This window comes from Saccopteryx leptura, chromosome 1 (assembly GCF_036850995.1).
Source record: "Saccopteryx leptura isolate mSacLep1 chromosome 1, mSacLep1_pri_phased_curated, whole genome shotgun sequence".
NCBI classification, from domain to species: Eukaryota; Metazoa; Chordata; class Mammalia; order Chiroptera; family Emballonuridae; genus Saccopteryx; species Saccopteryx leptura.
The window spans coordinates 255,552,076-255,574,783 of record NC_089503.1 but is presented as its reverse complement, the minus strand read 5'-3'; the positions used below and the strand labels follow the sequence as shown (position 1 = coordinate 255,574,783).

At 45.1% G+C, this 22,708-nt stretch overlaps 1 pseudogene; it reads right to left on the bottom strand.

Annotated features, from left to right (window-relative positions):
• Positions 1-22,038: 22,038 nt before the first annotated feature.
• On the bottom strand, positions 22,039-22,134 carry LOC136390324 (U6 spliceosomal RNA; annotated as a pseudogene).
• Positions 22,135-22,708: the final 574 nt, after the last annotated feature.

Here is a 22,708-nt window from a genome sequence, read left to right as displayed (position 1 = left end):
TGTCTACAAGAGACACACCTTAAAACAAAAAATGCGGCCCTGGCCGGTTGGCTCAGCGGTAGAGCGTCGGCCTGGCGTGCGGGGGACCCGGGTTCGATTCCCGGCCAGGGCACACAGGAGAAGCGCCCATTTGCTTCTCCACCATCCCCCCTCCTTCCTCTCTGTCTCTCTCTTCCCTTCCCACAGCCAAGGCTCCATTGGAGCAAAGATGGCCCGGGCGCTGGGGATGGCTCCTTGGCCTCTGCCCCAGGAGCTAGAGTGGCTCTGGTTGCGGCAGAGTGACGCCCCGGAGGGGCAGAGCATCGCCCTCTGGTGGGCAGAGCGTCGCCCCCTGGTGGGTGTGCCAGATGAATCCTGGTCGAGCACATGCGGAAGTCTGTCTGACTGTCTCTCCCCATTTCCAGCTTCAAAATAAAAACAAACAAACAAACAAAAACAAAACAAAAAAAATGCACGTAGACTGCAGATAAAAGGATGGGAAAAAAAATTTCACGCAAATGGAAATGAAAAAAAAAAGCTGGGGTAGCAATACTTATATCAGACAAAATGGACTTTAAAACAAAGACTATAGTAATAGATAAAGAGGGTCACTACATAATGATAAAGGGAGCAATCCAACAGGAAGATATAACTATTATAAATATCTATGCACCTAATATAAGAGCATCTAAATATATAAAGCAGACTTTGATGGATTTAAAGGTCAAGATCAACAGCAATACTATAATAGTAGGGGATTTCAATACCCCACTAACATCACTAGATAGATCCTCAAGAAAGAAAATTAACAAAGAAACAGCAGACTTAAAGGACATACTAGATCAACTCAATTTAATAGATATCTTTAGAACCTTTCATCCTAAAGCAGCAGAATATACATTCTTTTCAAGTGCTCATGGTACGTTCTCTAGGATAGACCACATGTTAGGGCACAAAAGCGGTCTCAACAAATTTAAGAAGATTGAAATCATATCAAGCACTTTCTGTGATCACAATGGCATGAAACTAGAAATCAACCACAACAGAAAAACTGAAAAGTACTCAAACACTTGGAAACTAAATAGCATGTTATTAAATAACAAGTGGGTTAACAATGAGATCAAAGAAGAAATTTAAAAATTCCTAGAAACGATTGATAACGAGCATACATCAACTCAAAATTTATGGGACACAGCAAAAGCAGTCCTGAGAGGGAAGTTCATAGCATTACAGGCATACCTCAAGAAGCTAGAAAAAGCTCAAATAAACAACTTGACCCTGCATCTAAAACAGCGGTTCTCAACCTGTGGGTCGCGACCCCGGCGGGGGTCGAATGACCAAAACACAGGGGTCGCCTAGGCGCGACCCACAGGTTGAGAACCGCTGATCTAAAAGAACTAGAAAAAGAACAGCAAGTAAAACCCAGAGCTAGTAGAAGAAAGGAAATAATAAAGGTCAGAGCAGAAATAAATGACATAGAGGCTAAAGAAATAATACAGAGGATCAATGAAACCAGGAGCTGGTTCTTTGAAAAGGTAAACAAGATCGATGAACCTTTAACCAGACTCACCAAGAAAAAAGGAGAGAGGACTCAAAGACATAAAATTAGAAATGAGAGTGGAGAAATAACAACTGACACAACAGAAATACAAAATATTGTAAGAAAATACTATAAAGAACTGTACGCCAAAAAACTAGACAACCTAGATGAAATGGACAAATTCCTTGAAACATATAATCTTCTAAAAATTAATCTGGAAGAATCAGAAAACCTAAACCGACCAATTACAGCAAATGAGATTAAAACAGTTATCAAAAAACTCCCAAAAAAGAAAATTCCTGGGCCTGATGGCTTCACAAGTGAATTCCACCAAATATTCAAAGAAGAACTAACTCCTATTCTTCTCAAGCTATTTCAAAACATTCAAGAGGAAGGAAGATTTCCAAGCTCCTTTTATGAGGCAAGTATAATTCTGATTCCAAAACCAGGCAAAGACAACACAAAGAAAGAAAATTATAGGCCAATATCCCTGATGAATTTAGATGCTAAAATTCTCAACAAAATATTAGAAAACCGGATCCAACAATATATGAAAAAAATCATACACCATGATCAAGTGGGATTTATTCTTGGGAGGCAAGGCTGGTACAATATTCGCAAATCAATCAATGTGATTCATCACATAAACAAAAGGAAGGAGAAAAACCACATGATAATTTCAATAGATGCAGAAAAAGCATTTGATAAAATCCAGCACCCGTTCATGATCAAAACTCTCAGCAAAGTGGGAATACAGGGAACATACCTCAATATGATAAAGGCCATCTATGACAAACCCACAGCCAACATCATACTCAATGGGCAAAAATTAAAAGCAATCCCCTTAAGATCAGGAACAAGGCATGGGTGTCCCCTTTCACCACTCTTATTCAACATAGTTCTGGAAGTCCTAGCCATAGCAATCAGACAAGAAAAAGAAATAAAAGGCATCCAAATTGGAAAAGAAGAAGTAAAACTATCATTATTTGCAGATGACATGATATTGTTTATTGAAAACCCTAAAGTCGCAGTCAAAAAACTACTAGACCTGATAAATAAATTCAGCAAGGTGGCAGGATATAAAATAATTCTCAGAAATCAGAGGCATTTTTATACACTAACAATGAACTGTCAGAAAGAGAAATTAAGGCAGCAATCCCCTTTAGCATTGCAACAAAAAAAAAATAAAGTACTTAGGAATAAATTTAACCAGGGAGATTAAAGACTTGTACTCAGTGCCTGACCTGTGGTGGTGCAGTGGGATAAAGCGTCGACCTGGAACACTGAGGTTGCCGATTTGAAACCTTGGGCTTGCCTGGTCAAGGCACATATGGGAGTTGATGCTTCCTGCTCCCCCCCTCCCCCTTTCTCTCTCTCTCTCTCCCCTCTCTCTAAAAATCAATAAATAAAATATTAAAAAAATAAAGACTTGTACTCAGAAAATTATAAAACATTGATAAAAGAAATCAGGGAAGATACAAACAAGTGGAAGCATATACCGTGCTCATGGTTAGGAAGAATAAACATCATTAAAATGTCTATATTACCCATAGCAATTTATAAATTCAATGCAATACCGATTAAAATACCAATGACTTACTTCAAAGATATAGAACACATATTCCAAAAATTTATATGGAACCTAAAGAGAACACGAATAGCCTCAGCAATCTTGAAAAGGAAGAATAAAGTGGGAGGTATCACACTTCCGGATATCAAGTTATACTACAAGGCCATTGTACTCAAAACAGCCTGGTACTGGCATAAGTACAGGCATATAGATCAATGGAACAGAACTGAGAACCCAGAAATAAACCCACACTTTTATGGACAACTGATATTTGACAAAGGAGGTAAGGGCATACAATGCAGTAAAGACAGCCTCTTTAATAAATGGTGTTGGGAAAATTGGACAGCTACCTGCAAAAAAATGAAACTAGACCACCAACTTACACCATTCACAAAAATAAACTCAAAATGGATAAAAGACTTAAATGTAAGCCATGAAACCATAAGCATCTTAGAAGAAAACATAGGAAGTAAGCTCTCTGACATCTCTTGCAGCAATATATTTGCTGATTTATCTCCATGGGCAAGTGAAATAAAAGACAGGATAAACAAATGGGACTTTATCAAACTAAAAAGCTTCTGCACAGGTAAAGACAATAAGAACAGAATAAAAAGACAAAACTACACAATGGGAGAATATATTTGATAATACATCTGATAAGGGGTTAATAACCAAAATTTATAAAGAACGTGTAAAACTCAACACCAGGAAGACAAACAATCCAATCAAAAAATGGGCGAAAGAAATGAATAGACACTTCTCCAAAGAGGACACACAGATGGCCAATAGACATATGAAAAAATGCTCAACATCACTAATCATTAGAGAAATGCAAATTAAACCCACAATGAGATATCACCTCAGACCAGTCAGAATGGTGCTCATCAACAAAACAACACAGAATAAGTGCTGGTTAGGATGTGGAGAAAAGGGAACCCTCCTGCACTGCTGGTGGGAATGCAGACTGGTGCAGCCACTGTGGAAAACAGTATGGAGATTCCTCAAGAAATTAAAAATCAAACTGCCTTTTGACCCAGCCATCCCACTTTTAGGAATATACCCCAAGAACATCATAGCACTGTTTGAAAAGAGAAATGCACCCCCATGTTTATGGCAGCATTGTTCACAATAGCGAAGATCTGGAAACAGCCCAAGTGTCCATCAGAGGACGAGTGGACTAAAAAGCTTTGGTACATATATACTATGGAATACTACTCAGCCATAAGAAATGATGACATCGGATCATTTACAACAACATGGATGGACGTTGATAACATTATACTGAGTGAAATAAGTAAATCAGAAAAAACTAAGAACTGTATGATTCCATACATAGGTGGGACATAAAAATGAGACTCAGAGACATGGACAAGAGTGTGGGGGTTACTGGGTGGGGGGGAGGAGAGGGAGGGAGTTGGGGGAGGGGAGGGACACAAAGAAAACCAGTTAGAAGGTGATGGAAGACAATTGGACTTTGGGTGATGGGAATGCAGCATAATCAAATGTCAAAATAACCTAGAGAAGTTTTCTCTGAACATATGTACCCTGATTTATCAATGTCACCCCATTAAAATTAATAAAAAAAAATTGTTCCCACAGGAAGAAAAAAAAAAGTTGGAGCCCAGGGCACGCGCCTGGTGTGCCCGCTGTTAAATTCCCCTCTTGTTATATACCTTAGAGCAAACATGGGCAGGGCAGCCTTCTAGAGGGCACACGGTTGGGATCAGGAATGAATAGCTCCTTTCATTGGAGTTGGAGCCTATTTCCTTTATACCTTGTGAATCTGGACTGGGTTTTTATGACTTCCTTTGGCCATGTGGGTGCAGCAGAAGTGCCAAAGTGATTCTGAAGCTGGGCCCCAAGAGGTGCTCCGCGTTCCTGCTCACTGGAAACCTTGCCTCTGTCATGTGAGCAAAACAAGGCTAGCCAGGATCATGGAGAACTTTGTCCTCCTAGCTGAGCCCATCCAAGATCAGCCAGTAGCCTGCCGAGCCCCAAACATACGGAGAGTCCAAGTTGAGTGAACAGAGAGTGCCTCCAAGACACATAGCTGACCACAGACACAAGAATGAGCCCAACCAAGACCAGAAGAACTGCCTTTGACTCAGAGATGACAGAACTGTATTTACTGTGGAGTGTAAGCCACTGGATTTGGAGTTGTTTGGTACGCAGCATAATGGACAATCAGTAATGGACTAATTTGGTTATCATCTTCTTTACTTATGAATTCTTCCTCATTCCTTCCTTCTTTTTTTAAAGAGAGACAGAGAGAGGGACAGATAGGGACAGACAGACAGAAAGAGAGAGATGAGAAGCACCAATTCTTTGTTGCAGCACCTTAGTTGTTCATTGATTGCATTCTCATATGTGCCTTGACCTGGTAGCTACAGCAGACTGAGTGACCCCTTGTTTAAACCTTGGGCTCAAGCTGGTGAGCCTTGCTCAAACCAAATGAGCCCACGCTCAAGTTGGTAACCTCGGGGTTTTGAACCTGGGTCCTCCATGTCCCAGTCCAAAGCTGTATCCACTATGCCACCGCCTGGTCAGGCTCATTCCTTCCTCTCTCTCTTTTTTTTTTTTTGTATTTTTCTGAAGCTGGAAACGGGGAGAGACAGTCAGACAGACTCCCGCATGCGCCCGACCGGGATCCACCCGGCACGCCACCAGGGGGCGACGCTCTGCCCACCAGGGGGCGATGCTCTGCCCCTCCAGGGCGTCGCTCTGTTGTGACCAGAGCCACTCTAGCGCCTGAGACAGTGGCCAAGGAGCCATCCCCAGTGCCCGGGCCATCTTTGCTCCAATGGAGCCTCGGCTGCGGGAGGGGAAGAGAGAGACAGAGAGGAAGGAGAGGGGGAGGGGTGGAGAAGCAGATGGGCGCTTCTCCTGTGTGCCCTGGCCGGGAATCAAACCCGGGACCTCTGCACGCCAGGCTGACGCTCTACCACTGAGCCAACCGGCCAGGGCCCATTCCTTCCTTCTTGATATCTCTCTAAACACATCCCCTCTACCCTCTTTCCCTTGCTCCTGTCAAATCTCTCCTCAGTCAGCCTTGCCAACCTCCTGCCTGATCCTCGCACTCTCCAAACTTGTTCCCACCACTGGGCCTTTGCACCTGCTGTTCCCTCTGCCTAAAACCCTCTTCCCCCAAATCTTCTCATGAGTCCCTCCCTCCCTTGCCTCCTTAGGTCTCTGCTCATGTGTCTACTTCTCTCTCTTTCTTTTAAAATTATTGATTTTAGAGAGAGAGTAAGAGGGGGAGAGAGAGAGGGGAAAATAAATATTGATTTATTGTTTCACTTATTTATGCATTGATTGATTCTTCTTTTTTTAAAGATTTTATTTATTGATTTTAGAGAGAGAACAGAATAGGGAAGGAGCTGGAAGCATCAACTCATAGTTGCTTCTAGTATGTGCCTTGACTGGGCAAGCTTGGGGTTTTGAACCAGTGACTTCACAGCACCCTGGGTCAAGGCTCTAGCCACTGTGCCACCACAGGTCAGGCCGTTGATTGATTCTTCTATGTTCCCTGATGGGACTGAAACTGCAACACTGGAGTATCAGAATGACACTAACCAACAAGCTACCTGGTCAGAGCATCATGTGGCTTCTTCTCTGAGAAGCCCTCCCTAACTCAGACAGGGATGTCACTGCCTGTCCCTCACTGACCCTTTCCTTTTTGTGTGTGTGACATAGACAGAGAGAGACAGAGAGAGGGACAGATAGGGACAGAGAGACAGGAAGGGAGAGAGATGAGAAGCATCAACTCATTTGTGGCACTTTTGTTGTTCATTGATTGCTTTCTCATATGTGCCTTGACTGGGGGGCTACAGCAGAGTGAGTGACCTCTTGTTCAAGCCAGTGACCTTGGGCTCAAGCCAGTGACCTTGGGCTTCAAGCCAGTGAACTTTGGGCTCAAACCAGCCCACGGGGTCATGTCTATGATCCCATGCTCAAGCCAGTGACCTGGCGCTCAAGCTGAATGAGCCCACGATTAAGTTGGTGACCTCGGGGTTTTGAACTTGGGTTCTCAGCAGAGGTGAATTTAACAGTGGGTACACTGGGCACACGCCCTGGGCCCCGAATTCTGAAGGGCCCCGCAAAACTCCAACTTTACACTTTTTTCTAATGACACCAAGTTTGGTTTCATATGTGCAATTTGAACATTAATAGTACATAATAGTTTTTATTTATTTAAAAATATAGTTAACATGTATTTTTATTTTCCCTGTCTCTCTCTTTTGTTAAAGAGACCGAATATTTTCTTCTGCGCCTGAGGCCTCAACTGACCTTAATCCACCTCTGGTCCTCAGTGTCCCAGTCCAACGCTCTAACCACTGCCCCACCACCTGGTCAGGCTCACTGACCCCTTCCTCAAATTGTTGTTGTTATGACACTTACCTGAAGACGTTTTCTTCCCTTCTCCGTCTCTTCCCCCATCCCCCTCCTGGTGCTTCCTAGGGTCCCTTTCCACATAAACTACTTGCCCTCAAATTCTTGTTTCAGGGTAAGCTTCTAGAGGAACCCATTCTAAGATAGCTCTAAAATCTAGAGAAGATTCTAGATTTGGCACCTGGATACCTAGTGGTGCTGAGTATCATCTGATGCTCCCACCAGGATACACCTGATGTCTAACTGTGCCACATTTAGGAATGCGAAGATTGACTCAGGGCTTCAGAAGGGCATAGAAGAACTCTCCATGAATATACTCTTCATCTGCCTTTTCCCTAATGATTTCACCAGCCATGGATGATTGTGTTCTAAAACATCAATTTGTTGTTCCACCCATTCATGCATTCATGGGTTGATTCTTGTATGTGCACTGACCAGGGATCGAACCCGCAGTGTTGGCATGCTGGAAGATGTTCCAACTAACTGAACCATCCGGCCAGGGCCCAAATCCACAATTCCTTCTTTTTTTTAAATGTATTTATTGATTTTAGAGAGAGAGGAAGGGAGATAAAGACAAAGAAACATCTAGCTGTTTCTGTATGTGCCCCAATCAGGAATCAAACCTGCAACCTTTGCACATCAGAACAACGCTCCAACGAACCAAGCTATCTGGCTGCAGCCCAAATCCACAATTTCATTATCAGCCGCAAAATAGCACTATTTCCAATCTATCAGTGCATTTTTACATTTATAAACTTGCATTCTCCACCAGGCTGGGAACCACACAACAGAGCCACCAGGTCCCAAGGAAACATTTGCTTAATAAATTTGAATTCAGGAGATGGAGCCATTGGAAAAACCGTGAAATAAAGAGGTATTTGTTGTTTAGGGCAAAGAAACATGGCACCCTTCCTCGTGCTCCTGGACTCAAAGACTGCCCACCCCATCCTCCTCTGTGCTCCAGTTTTGGCTGGGAGTCCCAGACACAGCCTGGCCCTCTGCCCACCTGCATTGCCACCCTCATCCGATGGACTCGGGAATGGATGCGGGCTTTGGGGAGAAGAAAGATCGTCTGTCTCTAGGTATCAACATTGCTTTCCTTAAAAAATTTCTTTTATTTTAAACCTCCCCACAATTCAAACGTTTCTCTTATTATCTTCTGCTGAGGGGAAAAATTAATAACACGGTGCAATATAAAATACTAAATTAAAGGCATTTTGGAACCAGCAATTATTTCATAAGCTTCTCTTTTATTGCTGCACTAATGTGCCTAATTGCTGTCTTAATGAGGACATTAATTTCTAGCTAATGTGATGTTATTATAGAAATTGCAGTCAATCTCTTAAAAAGGGGAAAGTGCTAGAAAGCTGTCCCATGGGGCTGGGGTTCTGGTCACCCTGGGGCTCAGGGGCAAAGGAGAAGAAGGGAGACGGTTCTAGCACCTAGGCTCAGGGTAGGGGTGGCCGGGGTCAAGGAAGTGCCAAGGCAGGAGGGTGTCTTGGGTAGTGGGCAGCCAGAGGAGGCCCCAGTCAGACCAGATGTGGCCATGCCTGGGGATCTAGGAGATGAGATTAAACAGGGGAAAGTGTTAGAACAATTGTAAAACCTAACATTAGTGGCAGGCATTGTGATGCATTTTATATCTTAATTCTTGCACTAACCCTATGAATTGATAGCATCATTATTCCTATTTTATGGATGGGGAAACTGTAGCAGTAGCACAGAGAGGTCAAATAACTTACCGAAGGTCACACAGCTAGTAAATGGTGAAGATGGGCTTTCAGCCCAGCCCATCTGGCTTAACCACTGAGCTATGCTGGTCAAGACCATCAATGATAACAATAATCTCAAACATTTATTGAGAGCTCATTATACACCAGCACAGCACTAAGCTCCTCATGCATCAGCTCAGGGTGGGCTCCTCTTAGAAGAAGAGTAGCAGGTCAAGCCACACCTGAGTACTCCCTGATACAACAGGGGGGACAATGCTGGAGACTTAGGCCGCACCCCCACAGGACCAGGAAATACACTGTAAGGCAAGGGACCTCACAGCCAAGATGGAGAAAGTCTTTGCCTTGAGTTCTGGCAGGTTACTGTGGTGGGTCAGAGTGGGTTCTGAAAGTAGCTGATCTGGCTTAGAATTCTAGCTTCCTCACTTCCTGTGTGACCTTGGGTGTGTGGTCGACCTTCTCTGTGCCTCAGTTTCTCATCCATGATTGGGGATTATAATGGAACCTACCTCCTAGGGCTGTTTTGAGGTTTAACCAAGTTCAAATAGTGTGTTAGTCAAGTAAGTACACCCCAATGGCTGTGACAAGCATCCCCAAAAGCCTATAGTGACAAGCTTAACACACTATAGGCTTATTTCCCATTCACATGGCAGGTGGCTCTGCTCCACTTAAAACCCAGCCTCACCTGAACTGTGTGGTGCCACCTCCTTCCAGTGTCTCAGAGTCTTCTGCAAGTCCTTCTCTGTCCAGCCAGCAGGTGACAAAGGCCAAAAGAGCTCCTGTAGAGAGGAAAGGATGTGCAGTTTTGGAGGCCTGACTACACAATGTTTAGAGGTCACTTCCAGCCACACTGGGATGGTCCAGCCAGACCAGAATGAAGATAAAAATTGGATAAGATGACAAAGCAGCCCAGGCCAGCACCCCATGTCCCCCAAAGTTCCGTCACTCGCCTTCATCTTCTGTGCGCCTTCTTTTCGAGCACTCAGCAGGCACAGCCCAATGGATTTACCATTTTTAATTTTTTAAAACTTATTTACTGGCCCTGGCCAGTTGGCTCAGCGGTAGAGCGTCGGCCTGGCGTGTGGGGGGCCCGGGTTCAATTCCCGGCCAGGGCACATAGGAGAAGCACCCATTTGCTTCTCCACCCCCCCCCCCCTCCTTCCTCTCTGTCTCTCTCTTCCCCTCCCGCAGCCAAGGCTCCATTGGAGCAAAGATGGCCTGGGCGCTGGAGATGGCTCCTTGGCCTCTGCCCCAGGCGCTAGAGTGGCTCTGGTCGCGGTAGAGCGACGCCCCAGAGGGGCAGAGCATCGCCCTCTGGTGGGCAGAGCGTCGCCCCTGGTGGGCGTGCCGGGTGGATCCCGTTCGGGCGCATGCGGGAGTCTGTCTGACTGTCTCTCCCCGTTTCCAGCTTCAGAAAAATACAAAACAAAACAAAAAACTTATTTACTGATTTTAGAAAGAGAGGAAGGGTAGGAAGAGAGAAACAGAAACATCAATCTTTTCCTGTATGTGCCCTGACAGGGGATTGAACCGGCAACCTTTGCATAGCAGGATGATGCTATAACCAACTGAGCTATCCAGCCAGGGCAATAAGCCTCTTTTAAATTCTGAAAATTTACAGAAAATGACTTGACTTCAGGTAATGGGCACACAACTCAATCAACAGCTCAAATGCTATAGAAATATTTGCCTGAAACCTATGTATTCTTACTGATCAATGTCACCCCATTAAATTAAATTTCTTTTTTTTTCTTTTTTAACACACATGTGCACGTGTGCAAGAAAGAGAGACAGACAAGCAAACAGGGACAGACAGTCAGGAAGGGAGAGGGATGAGAAGCATCAATTCTTCGTTGTGGCACCTTAGTTGTTCATTAATTGCTTTCTCATATGTGCCTTGGGTGGGGGCTCCAGCCGAGCCAGTGACCCCTTACTCAAGCCAGTGACCTTGGGCTTAAGCCAGCAATCATGAGGTCACATCTATGATCCCAAGCTCAAGCTGGTGACCCTGTGCTCAAGCTGCTGAGCCTGTGCTCAAGCCAGGTAAGCCATTGCTCAAGCCAGCAACCTCAGGGTTTCCAACCCAGGTCCTCAGCGTCCCAAGATGATGCTCTGCGCCACCACCTGGTCAGGCTAAATTAAATTTCTAAATAGAAAATTTTTGAGGCCCTGGCCAGTTGGTTTAGTGGTAGAGCATCAGCCCAGTGTGTGGAAGTCTTGGGTTTGATTCCCGGCCAGGGCACACAGGAGAAGCGCCCATCTGTTTCTGTTTCTCTACCCTTCCCCCTCTCCTTTCTCTCTATCTCTTTCTTCCCCTCCTGCAGGCAAGGCTCCATTGGAGCCAAGTTGGCCTGGGCACTGAGGATGGCTCCATGGCCTCTGCCTCAGGCGCTAGCATGGCTCTGGTTGCAACAGAGCAACACCCCAGATGGGCAGAGCATCACCCCCTAGTGGGCTTGCTGGGTGGATCCCGGTTGGGTGCATATGGGAGTCTGTCTCTCTGCTTTCCTGCTTCTCACTTCAGAAAAATAGAAAAAAAATTCTGAAAGTTCAAACAGTGGAAGAAGGAGAAGCCCTCTTTCCCCATGGCCCTTATCTCACACAATCGATCAATCCATCAGTGGATGGATGGGTGGATGGAGAATGGATGGGTGGATGGATGGATGACAACAAAACAAAGAGGCCAGCCTGACCAGGCGGTGGCGCAGTGGATAGAGCGTCGGACGGGGATGTGGAGGACCCAGGTTTGAGACCCCGAGGTTGTCAGCTTAAGCACAGGCTCATCTGGTTTGAGTTAAGCTCACCAGCTTGGACCCAAGGTCGCTGGCTCAAGCAAGGGGTTACTTGGTCTGCTGTAGCCCCACGGTCAAGGCACATATGAGAAAGCAATCAATGAACAACTAAAGTGCCACAATGTAAAACTGATGATTGATGCTTCTCATCTCTCTCCATTCCTGTCTGTCTGTCCCTATCTATCCCTCTCTCTGACTCTCTCTCTGTCTCTGTAAAAAAAACAAAAAACAAAAAAAACACACACAAAGGGGCCAGATTCTCATCTTGGAGTACATGCTCATTATTGAAGGTGAGGGGAAGTCAACCCTGCCATGGTGTTCCACATTGACCTAAAATGATGTAGGGGATGTCTCCTCAAAGGAAACTGTAAAAGAGGAAAGAGATGCCAGGCAGCAGAAACATCAGACTTCCATGAGCCAAGACTCAGTGTAGGCTGATGATTGAAGCATAAGGTATAATTAGTCCAGAGTGTTAGGACCTTGAACTAATGAAGTCTCGACATAAACTCTCTATCTGATTCTTGATTCTCACATAATTGTGTTTACTCAGAACACAGTCAGGGAAGACTTGCACACTGTTGTTCAGAACATCAGAATCACAGAGTGGGGAAGTAATTACTGTGGGGACATAAATGGAGAAGCTAGGTCAGCACCCAAGGAGTTAGCCTGAGGTGAGGGCTGATGCTGCATTAGTCAAGCACAAGCCATAATGCTGTAACAAAGAGGCCCAATAATTTAGTGACTGTAACAAGATGAGTGTTTATTTCTTGCTCATGTAAGTGTTCATAGGTTAACAATCCAGGGCTAGTGGGACAGCTTTGCTGTCCATATCACAGTGGATTTCCTCTGGGGTTCCCAGAGGAATCAGGTAAAAGGAAGTAGAGGGCAACAACTTCCTTTGAAGGACATACCCAGAAGTTCCACACATCCTATTAGCCAAAACTTAGTCACATAGTCACACTTAGCTGCAAGGGAGAGTAGGAAATGTAGTCTCTGACAGGGAAGCAATGTGCTTGGGTAAAACTCAGGAGGCTGTAATCCCCCCCCCCCCTAAAAAAAAAAGAAAAAAAAAAGAAATAGATGCCTAAAGTAGTTAGTATTTCACTCTGCTGGCTGGATCTGATTCATCTGGGAGTGGGCTCTGCTGTCTGAGACCACTGGCTCCATGCAGAAGGACAGGACCATCCTCTCTCTCCACCCCTCCCACACATGATCAATTAATTTATTAATTATAATTAACTTTAAATTTTATTTTAAAAATTTAAAATATTATTTGTTTTAAAGTGTATTTTCAATAATTTATTATTATGTTTACTACTTATTTATTTATGTATTTATTTTTATTTACCAGCAGTGAATAGGATAGCATGAATATAGCACCTAGCACTTAGTAGGCACTCACGAAGTATGACAAGCACAAAGTCATGGTCTCACTAAACCTGTTTCCTCTTCCTGTGTACACAGGAAGACTACATTTTCCAGCCTCTGTTATCACTGGGCAGGGTAGTATTGCTAAGTACTGTCCAATTGGATACAGAAGAAGTGATTGATTTATTTCTGGCACAAAATCCTAAAATATCTTTCTAGATCCTCCTCTTCAGTCCTCTGGCATCAGCCAATCAGCCAATAAGTCAATCAGACATGAAGGGGAAGATTCTAAGCTTCTTTTTTTTTCTCTTTTTTTATAGGGACAGAGAGAGTCAGAGAGAGGAATAGACAGACAGGAACAGAGAGAGGTGAGAAGCATCAACCATCAGTTTTTCCTTGTGACACCTTAGTTGTTCATTGATTGCTTTCTCATATGTGCCTTGACCACGGGCCTTCAGCAGACCGAGTTACCCCTTGTTCGAGCCATCGACCTTGGGTCCAAGCTGGTGAGCTTTTTGCTTAAGCCAGATGAGCCCGCACTCAAGCTGGCAACCTCAGGGTCTCGAACCTGGGTCTTTCTGCATCCCAGTCCGACGCTCTATCCACTGCGCCACCACCTGGTCAGGCGACTCTGAGCTTCTTAAACTGGGGGAGAGGAGGGGAAGAGATGTAATCCATATTCTCACCTACAAAGCAGGATAATAACAGCATCAACCTCATAGGGCTAATGTGAGGATTTAATAAAATGAACTGATATTTGAAAAGTGAAATATATCCATTTCATCATTGATTTCATTGCTCTAATATTTGAAAAGTTAAATAAATTAATTAAATGAATTAATATTTGAAAAATGCTTAGAACAGTACCTAACATGGATTTGAAGGTTATATATGGTTTCAATATATTTTTAAATGTATTATTAATAAGTAAGCAATATACCTGCAACCCCAGCTAAGAAATAGAACATGACTGATACCTAGACATTGATGAAATAAATACCTATGTCACCCGAATTGCTATTATTACATAGAAGGAAGAGAACAGGGAACTAGGAGAATAACCCCCCCGGGGGGGAGGACCAATTTAGATAAGAAAGGAAGTCGAGAAAAACATTTTTGAGTCATTGCATTTGAACTAAGCTAAGGGATGTGGAAGTTCCCTGGTGAAGAATGGAGGGGGGTAGCTTTCCAGCAAGAAGGAACAGTGCATGGGTGTCCCTGAGATGGGCAAACACGTGGCATACTTAAGGACTGTGCCAAGAGCCATGAGGAAGAGAGAGTGGCAGAGAGCTGGTGTGGAAAAGGCCATGTTATTCAGTTTGAACTTCATCTTAAAAGCTACAGGGAATCGTTAAAGGGTTTTAGTCTGATTTACATTTTAAGAAGATGGTTCTGCCGCTCAAATCTGACCCTGGCTGTAGAAAGGGGATATGATAAAACCCCTTTGGAAAACTGTTTCATTACGTATACAAAAGCTAAATATTTACCTCCTCCATGATCCTGTGGCTCTGCTCTTGCGCAAATAGTTCCAAAGTGGAAAATACCCAACTGTCCATAAAAGTACAACAGACAGATGGTGGTATAGTCAAATAATAGAATATTATGCAACAATTAAAAAGAGAAACCTATTGCCACTTGCAACAACATGGATGAATCTCACAAACAGTATTAGATAAAAGAAGTTAATACATAAGAAGGCATATTGCCTGGCTCCACTTATAGGAAGGTCTAGAATGGGAAAAACACTTCTGTGATGACAGAAATTGGGCTAAGGGTTACTGACTGGAAGGGGGTCTGTAAGGGTTTGGGAATGTTCTAGTCTTGATCTGGTGCTGGTAACACGAGAGTATTTCATTAAAATTTATGGAGCTGTATGCTTATGATATACACTCTTTATGGTATGTTATGTTCTAGTAAAAAAGATTTTTAGAAGTTTAAAAAACCAAGATGGGGCCCTGGCCAGCTGGCTCAGTGGTAGAGCATCGACCTGGCCTGTGGATGTCCTGGGTTTGATTCTCAGTCAGCACACACAGGAGAGACGTCCATCTGCTTCTCCATCCCTCCCCCTTCCCCTTCTCTCTCACTCTCTCTCTTCCCTTCCAGTAGCCACAACTCAATTGATTTAAGTGCATCTTCCCCAGATGCTGAGGATGGCTCCGTGGAGCCTCTACCTAGGGTGCTAAAAATAGCTCCATTGTGAACATGGCCCCAGATGGGCAGAGCATCAGCCCTAGACGGGGGTTGCCAGGTGGATCTCAGTCAGGGTGCATGAAAGAGTCTGTCTTTCTATGTTCCCTCTTCTCACTTGGAAAAGAGGAAAAAATATATATCAATGAAAAATAAAAATGATAAAATAAAAAAACAAAGATGGATATAGGCATTTTGAGGAGAAAGATGGGACGGGGCTTCTATTTTGTCATTGAAGCACGAGGGGAAGTAATTGCTAAGGGAAAGGTAGAGGTGTAGGCAGTGCTGTGCTAGAGCTGGCTTACACTGGACACATCTCTTCCCAAATCCGTGTTCAGTGATATCACATTGGTAACTTGTGACATAATATTGGTATCTTGAAATCAGCTATGGCGGGAGTATTTACATCATGGAAATTGGCAGATGCTTCAAATCAGGGTGTTTTTTTATTTTTAATTAAGAGCCAGTTTACACACCACTAGATGTAGATAAAGCAAGGGCATGCTTTTAAACAGCTCTCGCTGTGCTTTGTCATGATTATCTCTGAAACTTGAGGACACAGAGCTGAACAAGACCCACAGAGATGATACCCATAGTGCTCACAGATCGTGGTGAGAAAGAGGCAAATCTACTCAACAAAATAAGAAAACGCCCAACAGGAGTTTCAGGGGAGTCCTGATTTGGGTCATTTCTGCTTAGAGTTTTGCGGGATGAATAGGTGTTTTCCACAAGAACGGGAAAGCAGGCCAGGCAGAAGGAAAGCATGTGCAAAGGCTGGGGGTTTTAAAAAGACATATCAGTTTTTGAAACTGTAACATGCTTGATAAGGATAGCATAGAGGGTGAAAACTGGTCAAAACCAGCCCACAGGCCTGCTTTGTTTTAAGAAATATTTGTGTTGATCATTAGGTGTAAATAGTTAAGGCTTTTGTGTAAAAATTCAGGCTTTTTAAGGAAACCTGGTGACCGTGGGCCTGCGTTCCCCAGGCAGTAACTGCCCAGAGCATAGTGGAAACCCGGTTTCCAGTCTTCCACAGTCCCTACCACTCCCTATTGTTTCCCAAAACGGTGGCCGCAGTCTGTTACCGTTTTACCATCTTGCTCAGAGTGTTTGCTGCTTTCGCTGTGATAGAGCAAGACCTAGCCATACTCACATCTCAATTTAAAAAGGGAAAATTAAATAAGTTCAGGAACTACGTCTTCCTCACCCTCGACTGTCTTTGCCTTTTATCTTTCCTGCCCAGTGACCACTGTAGACGTGTGAATTTGTCACCCCTGATGTAGCATTGAGATGTCAAGCTGGATCACAGTGATTTTATGTGCCAGCTCAGAAGTGGATTCTGTCCTTTAGGCTATGGACAACTACTGAAAATTTTTAATTCAGTTATTCAACTAATAGTTTGTAGCAAAAGGTCTTATGCCCAATCCATAACCTTCCATGCTCACCAGTTTCAACAGGCACCTGCTGCCATCAGCTGCTGCTGTCGGCAGCAGCTCCTGGCCAAGGGCTTTCTCCAAAGCTTTTGAGGCTTCCCTGCCCTGGAAGCGCCAGGGAATAATCCCCACTCCTTGGGATTGCCTCTCAACCTGACAGGAGTTGGTGGACAAACGGGCCACCTCCTTCATCCCTCCGCCGTGTCCTACACTGCCCCCCAGAGGTCCCCAGTATGATTGAGCTGCAATTACCCACAGTGGTGACTGGCTTCAGGACACATCCTGCCACCAGCTGTTTTCTGTCTGTCCCTGCTGGTGTTTCAACTTGCTCTTGAATTCTTATCTCAGGCTCTGCTTCTGAGGACCCCAAACTAAAACCTAGTTATTAAGCAGCTGCTCTGTACTGGGGACCGAAGAAGATACTTTGTGCTTTCAAAGAACACTTCTTTGAGTATTTAAAACATTTTGAACATGTGAATGTATTAATGATCAGACAATTAGAAATCAAAAAGCATCATCTTGGCCAAAGAGGGCAAAGGGAATTCAGAGAGGTGAGGGAGTATGATGTAACTAGAAATAAGAGTTGGGCCTGACCTATAGTGAAACAGTGGATAGAGTGTCAACTTGAAATGCTGAGGTCACCAGTTGGAAATCCTGGGCTTGCCCTAACACGGCACAGTCAGGAAGCAACTACTTCCAGCCCACACTTCCGGCTTCTCTCCCCACCCCTTTTCTCTCTCTCCTTTCTCTAAAATCAATAAATATTTTAAAAAGAAACTTGAAATTGTGAGGGCAGAGAAAGCCAGTTTAGAGCACATATGGGATGGGGTTCAGTTATCAGGACTGCACTCGAAGTGGCGTGCATAGCGCTTTGCATATTATTAAGGTGACCATCTTAGGTTAGGGTCCCTACCATCTAAGTCAGATCAGGCTACTGTAACAAAATTATCATAGGCCCAGTGGCTTAAACACTAGACATTTATTTCTCACAGTTCCAGAGGCTGGAAGTCCAAGATCAAGGTGCGGGAAGATTCAGCTCCTGGTGAGGGCTCTTCCTAGCTTGCAGATGGCCGTCTTCCCACTGTGTCCTCAAATGGCAGAGAAAGAGAAAAAAAAGAGAGGACAGGAGAGAAGGAGAAGGGAAGGAGGAGTATAAAGGGAAGGAGAAGGAAACAGTATAAAGTATCTGAAATAACAGTTTTATTGGTTTTTATCAGGTATTATTTAATATTTTCTCATTAATATTTTAAAACTCTTTCTTATAACAATCTAGTTTTGTGTACTTCTTTTATTGTTCTTATTTAAGTATTAGATGCATGAAATAGTGAACTACCTTTCAGTCTACCCTTTTTTTATACTTAAAATGGTCATTAGGGGAGAAGGAGAGGGAGAGAGAGATATCTGATCTCTTCCTCTTTGGATAAGGACACTAATCCTATCATAGGGCCCCACCTTTATGGCCTCATGTAAACATAATCACCGTCCAAAGACCTCATCTCCTAACTCAATCACACTGCAGGGTAGGACTTTAATATCGGTGATTCTTGACTTAACAAATGATTTGGCTTTTGATTTTTCAACCTTACGGTAGTGCAAAAAATGATAACACATTCAACAGAAACTGTACTTCAAATTTTGAATTGTGACCTTTACCTAGGCTAGTAATATGTAGTAGATACTCTCTTGTGATGCTGGGCAGGGCAATGGACTGCAGCTCCCAGCCAGCCATGTGAACATGTGGATAGACAATTGATACTCTGTAATGTACTGCACTGCCAGGATTTTTTGGCCATTGTGTTTTGTGTTTTCACAGCCCATCCTGTCTACAAAATGCCCATCTGTGTCTCCTGCTTCTGGTGAGAAGAAGACGAAGGCAATTTCTCTTGAGATAAAACTCAACATCACTGCCCAACTGTAGGCTGATGTAAGTGTTCTGAGTACCTTTAAGGTTGGCTAAGTGATGATCTTGGTAGGTTTAGGTATATTAAATGCATTTTTTAAAACTTAAATTTTTAAAAAATTTATTGATTTTAGAGAAAGAGGAAGGGAGAGGGAGAGAGAGATAGAAACATTGATCTGTTCTCATATGTGCCCTGACAGGGGGATCGAACCCACAACCTGTATGTATATCAGGACTATGCTCTAACCAACTAAGCTATTTGGCCAGGACCTAAATGTATTTTTGACTTGGGATGGGTTTATCTGGACCTAACCTCATTGTAAGTTAAAGAGCATCTGTATATAAATTTGGAGGGACCACAAACATTCAGTCCATAGAACCTACCTAGAAGCACAACAGGGTTCAGATGCCTGTGACTTTGGGAGGAGGATTCTTGGGAGAGAGAGTAAGGGGAGCAGAATGGGGGAGAGAAGGGGCTCAGCCAGGGACTGGGTTCAGTTGGACCCAGCCCAGCAGCCCAGCCTGATCCCTCAGGGAGCTCTGGGGCGTGAATTGCATTATACAGTCGTTCCAACTTGAGACGTGGGGGCTGGCCTTTCTCACTCGCATAACAGACAGCAGTGGGCTGTGAGCTGTCCCTGGGGGGAGGGAGCAGCTCCCTGGCGTCTCCAGAAAAGGGGTCCCATGCGCAGAAGACATTCTCCAGAGAAGAGGCAGGTGGGAGCTACTGGCAACCAATACTGGAAGCAGGCAGAAAAGGGATGCACTGGCCCAGAATAGGGAATACATGTGGGGCACCAGGACCGTCTCCCACAGTGGCCATCAGCCATGCAACAGTGGAGGGATTCGGCCAGTTCGCACCAATTCGGCAGAGTCGATATCTAATTTTTTGTTGAGTTCCGCAAACCGGTTGTTAAAATGGCGTTTGTAATCAGAGTTCTCTCTATAAAGTAGAAGTTACAAATTTACATTCCTTACTCTTTTTTAACATTCACCTGCGCAAAAGTATGTTCTAAGCGCCCGTAGTAATGTTCATTCCGTCATAGGTGAAAAAATTTGCAAGTGAGGACACCAATCATGAAACAATATAAAGTATCGGAAATAACAGTTTTATTGGTTTTTATCAGGTATTATTTAATATTTTCTCAATATTTTAAAACTCTTTCTTATAACAATCTAGTTTTGTGTACTTCTTTTATTGTTCTTATTTAAGTATTAGATGCATGAAATAGTGAACTACCTTTCAGTCTACCCTTTTTTTATACTTAAAATGGTCATTAGGGCAGAGAACTAGTTGTTAAATTATTTGAATCCTACCGCTGCATATACAGCTGGGAGTGGGGCCTAGCCTTTGTCATTAGTTTTTTTTAACTAATAATTTTTTTATTTCCCGTCATTTTTTTCATTTTTATTTAGCAACTTATCTAGCACCAGGTGATAGATGTTTGTTAAATAAAATAAGATGAATTTTTATTCATCTAAGATCTGTACACATTTAAATCTTCACAACAACCTATAAAACGGGCATTGTTGTACCAGCACTCCAGACGACAGGCTCAGGGAGCACCAGGGACCCACTGAGCCCCTGGCCCCTGCCAGTCACCCTCGTTCATCTTGCTGCTCAGTGCCCCCAGCTCCACCCACCTCTGCCTGGCAAATCCTCCTTCCTGCTCGTAATTGATTCTTAATCTGCAGTCCTGGGGCAGTGCTGCTGAGAAGGCAGGTGGGAACCATTTCCTTCCTAGCCAGCCAGGGCTAAGGGCAGGGGGGGGGGGCCTCCAACCCCCACTTCTGGCCACCCTGGGCTCTCCAGCTCCCTCCACCCCCGGTCCTACTTCCCCTCTTTTGCCCTAGACGCTTTTGGGGAGCGTGTGGCAAAATAAAAGCCCCCAAAACCCAGAGATTTTGGGTCCCTGGGAGAGAATACAGTTTGCATTATGGTGTCCATCTAAGTCCCACCTGTCCCCCCAGCCCAGAGGTTCTCCCAGGGGCGAGTCTGCCCATCATGGCAATTTGGCCATGTCTGGAGAAAGGGTGCTACTGGCATCTGATGGGTGGAGGCTGGGGAAGCCGCTCAACAACCCTCAGGGCACACAGGGCAGCCCCACCCCAGGACGGTCTGGTCGTCAGGGTCAATAGTGTGGGGGCTGGGAACCTGTGCTTCCAGCTTCCTTCCAGGGGGTGGTGAAGCAGGGTGGTGGGATGTGCCAGGACACATTCTGCAGCTCCCTCAGGTGACTCTAATGTGCAGCAGGGGCTGTGAACCACCAGGCAGAGGGTTGGTTTTCAGTATCCCTACCCCTTCCTCCGGGAGGTGGGGTTTGTCAGCAGGAGGGTAGAAGAATCCGCCCAGGCACCTGCCCGCACCTCCCATCTCCTTCCCTCCTCCTTGGTCCAGGGGATCAGAGACCTCCTGGGTACAGAAAACTCTGAGGTGGTGGTCCTGCCTTCCCGCCCTCTGACCCTCCTTGGGTGTTGGGGGGAAGAGGGGATGAGGTGACAGGCCTCAGAACCTCAAATGTAAAGTTAAATTCCAAAAAAATAAAAGATTGGAGGGAAGAGTAAAGAAACCCTGAAGAGAAAAAGGTTAATCAGGGAAGGAGGGGCAGGAACGAAGTGGTGCGGCCACTGAGGGAGCGAGGCCCAGGGTCCAGGGGTGCCCTGAGCAGACAGGTTCCTGTCCCTCAGCACATACAGTCATATGCTCACACCCCTTTAAAGTCCTACGGTCACACACATTCTCACAAATTCTCATACAGTTCTCACAGTTACACACCTTCCAATTCTCACACATTCACATTCTCAAACTTTTACACAATCTATACTGACACCCTCACACACTCATACACATCCACTTAGTCTCACCTTCACAGTCTCACAATCATGCACACACAACCTCAAATTCTCACACACCTCACATATCCACACAACCTCACACCCTCAAATTCTCACACAATCTCATGCCCACACATTCTTACACACACTTTCACACAATCACACACCCATGACCCTTCACACTTATTGTTACTGCATATGCGCACGCACACACACATGCACACGCGTGCGCGCATGCGCGCACACACACACAAACGGGTTTGTTTAGTGTCTGTCTCTCCAGGACATCAGCCCTTTGAGGGCAGGGATTTTTTTTTAAACATGGAATGCTTCACGAATTTGCATGTCACTCTTGTGCAGGGGCCACGCTCATCTTCTCTGTTTCCTGTGCTGCCTGGTGGAGCACCAGGCCAGGGTTTTGTCTCCTTCACCCAGGTGGCCCTGGGGCCCAGAACAGGGCCAGTCGGACACACGGGAGGAACTAATCAAATGGGCAAAAACTCACACATCTCAATTCTCACACAGTCACACACTCATATTACCACAAATTCTCACACAGTCACGCATTCTTGCACACACATATACACAGTTGTGCAAACTCCCATGGTCTACCCACCAAAGCCGACCTGAGACTGTAATGTCACCAGCTATGAGGCTTGGGGCAGGCGGGAGGCTGGAGCAGGCAGGTGGGGAGGCTGGGGCAAGCGGGAGGCTGGGGCAGGCAGGAGGCTGGGGCAGGCAGGTGGGGAGGCTGGGGCAGGCGGGAGGCTGGGGCAGGCAGGCGGGGAGGCTGGGGTAGGCGGGAGGCTGGGGCAGGCAGGCGGGGAGGCTGGGGTAGGCGGGAGGCTGGAGCAGGCAGGCGGGGAGGCTGGGGTAGGCGGGAGGCTGGGGCAGGCAGGCAGGGAGGCTGGGGCAGGGGGGAGGCTGGGGCAGGCAGGCAGGGAGGCTGGGGCAGGCAGGGAGGCTGGAGCAGGCAGGCAGGGAG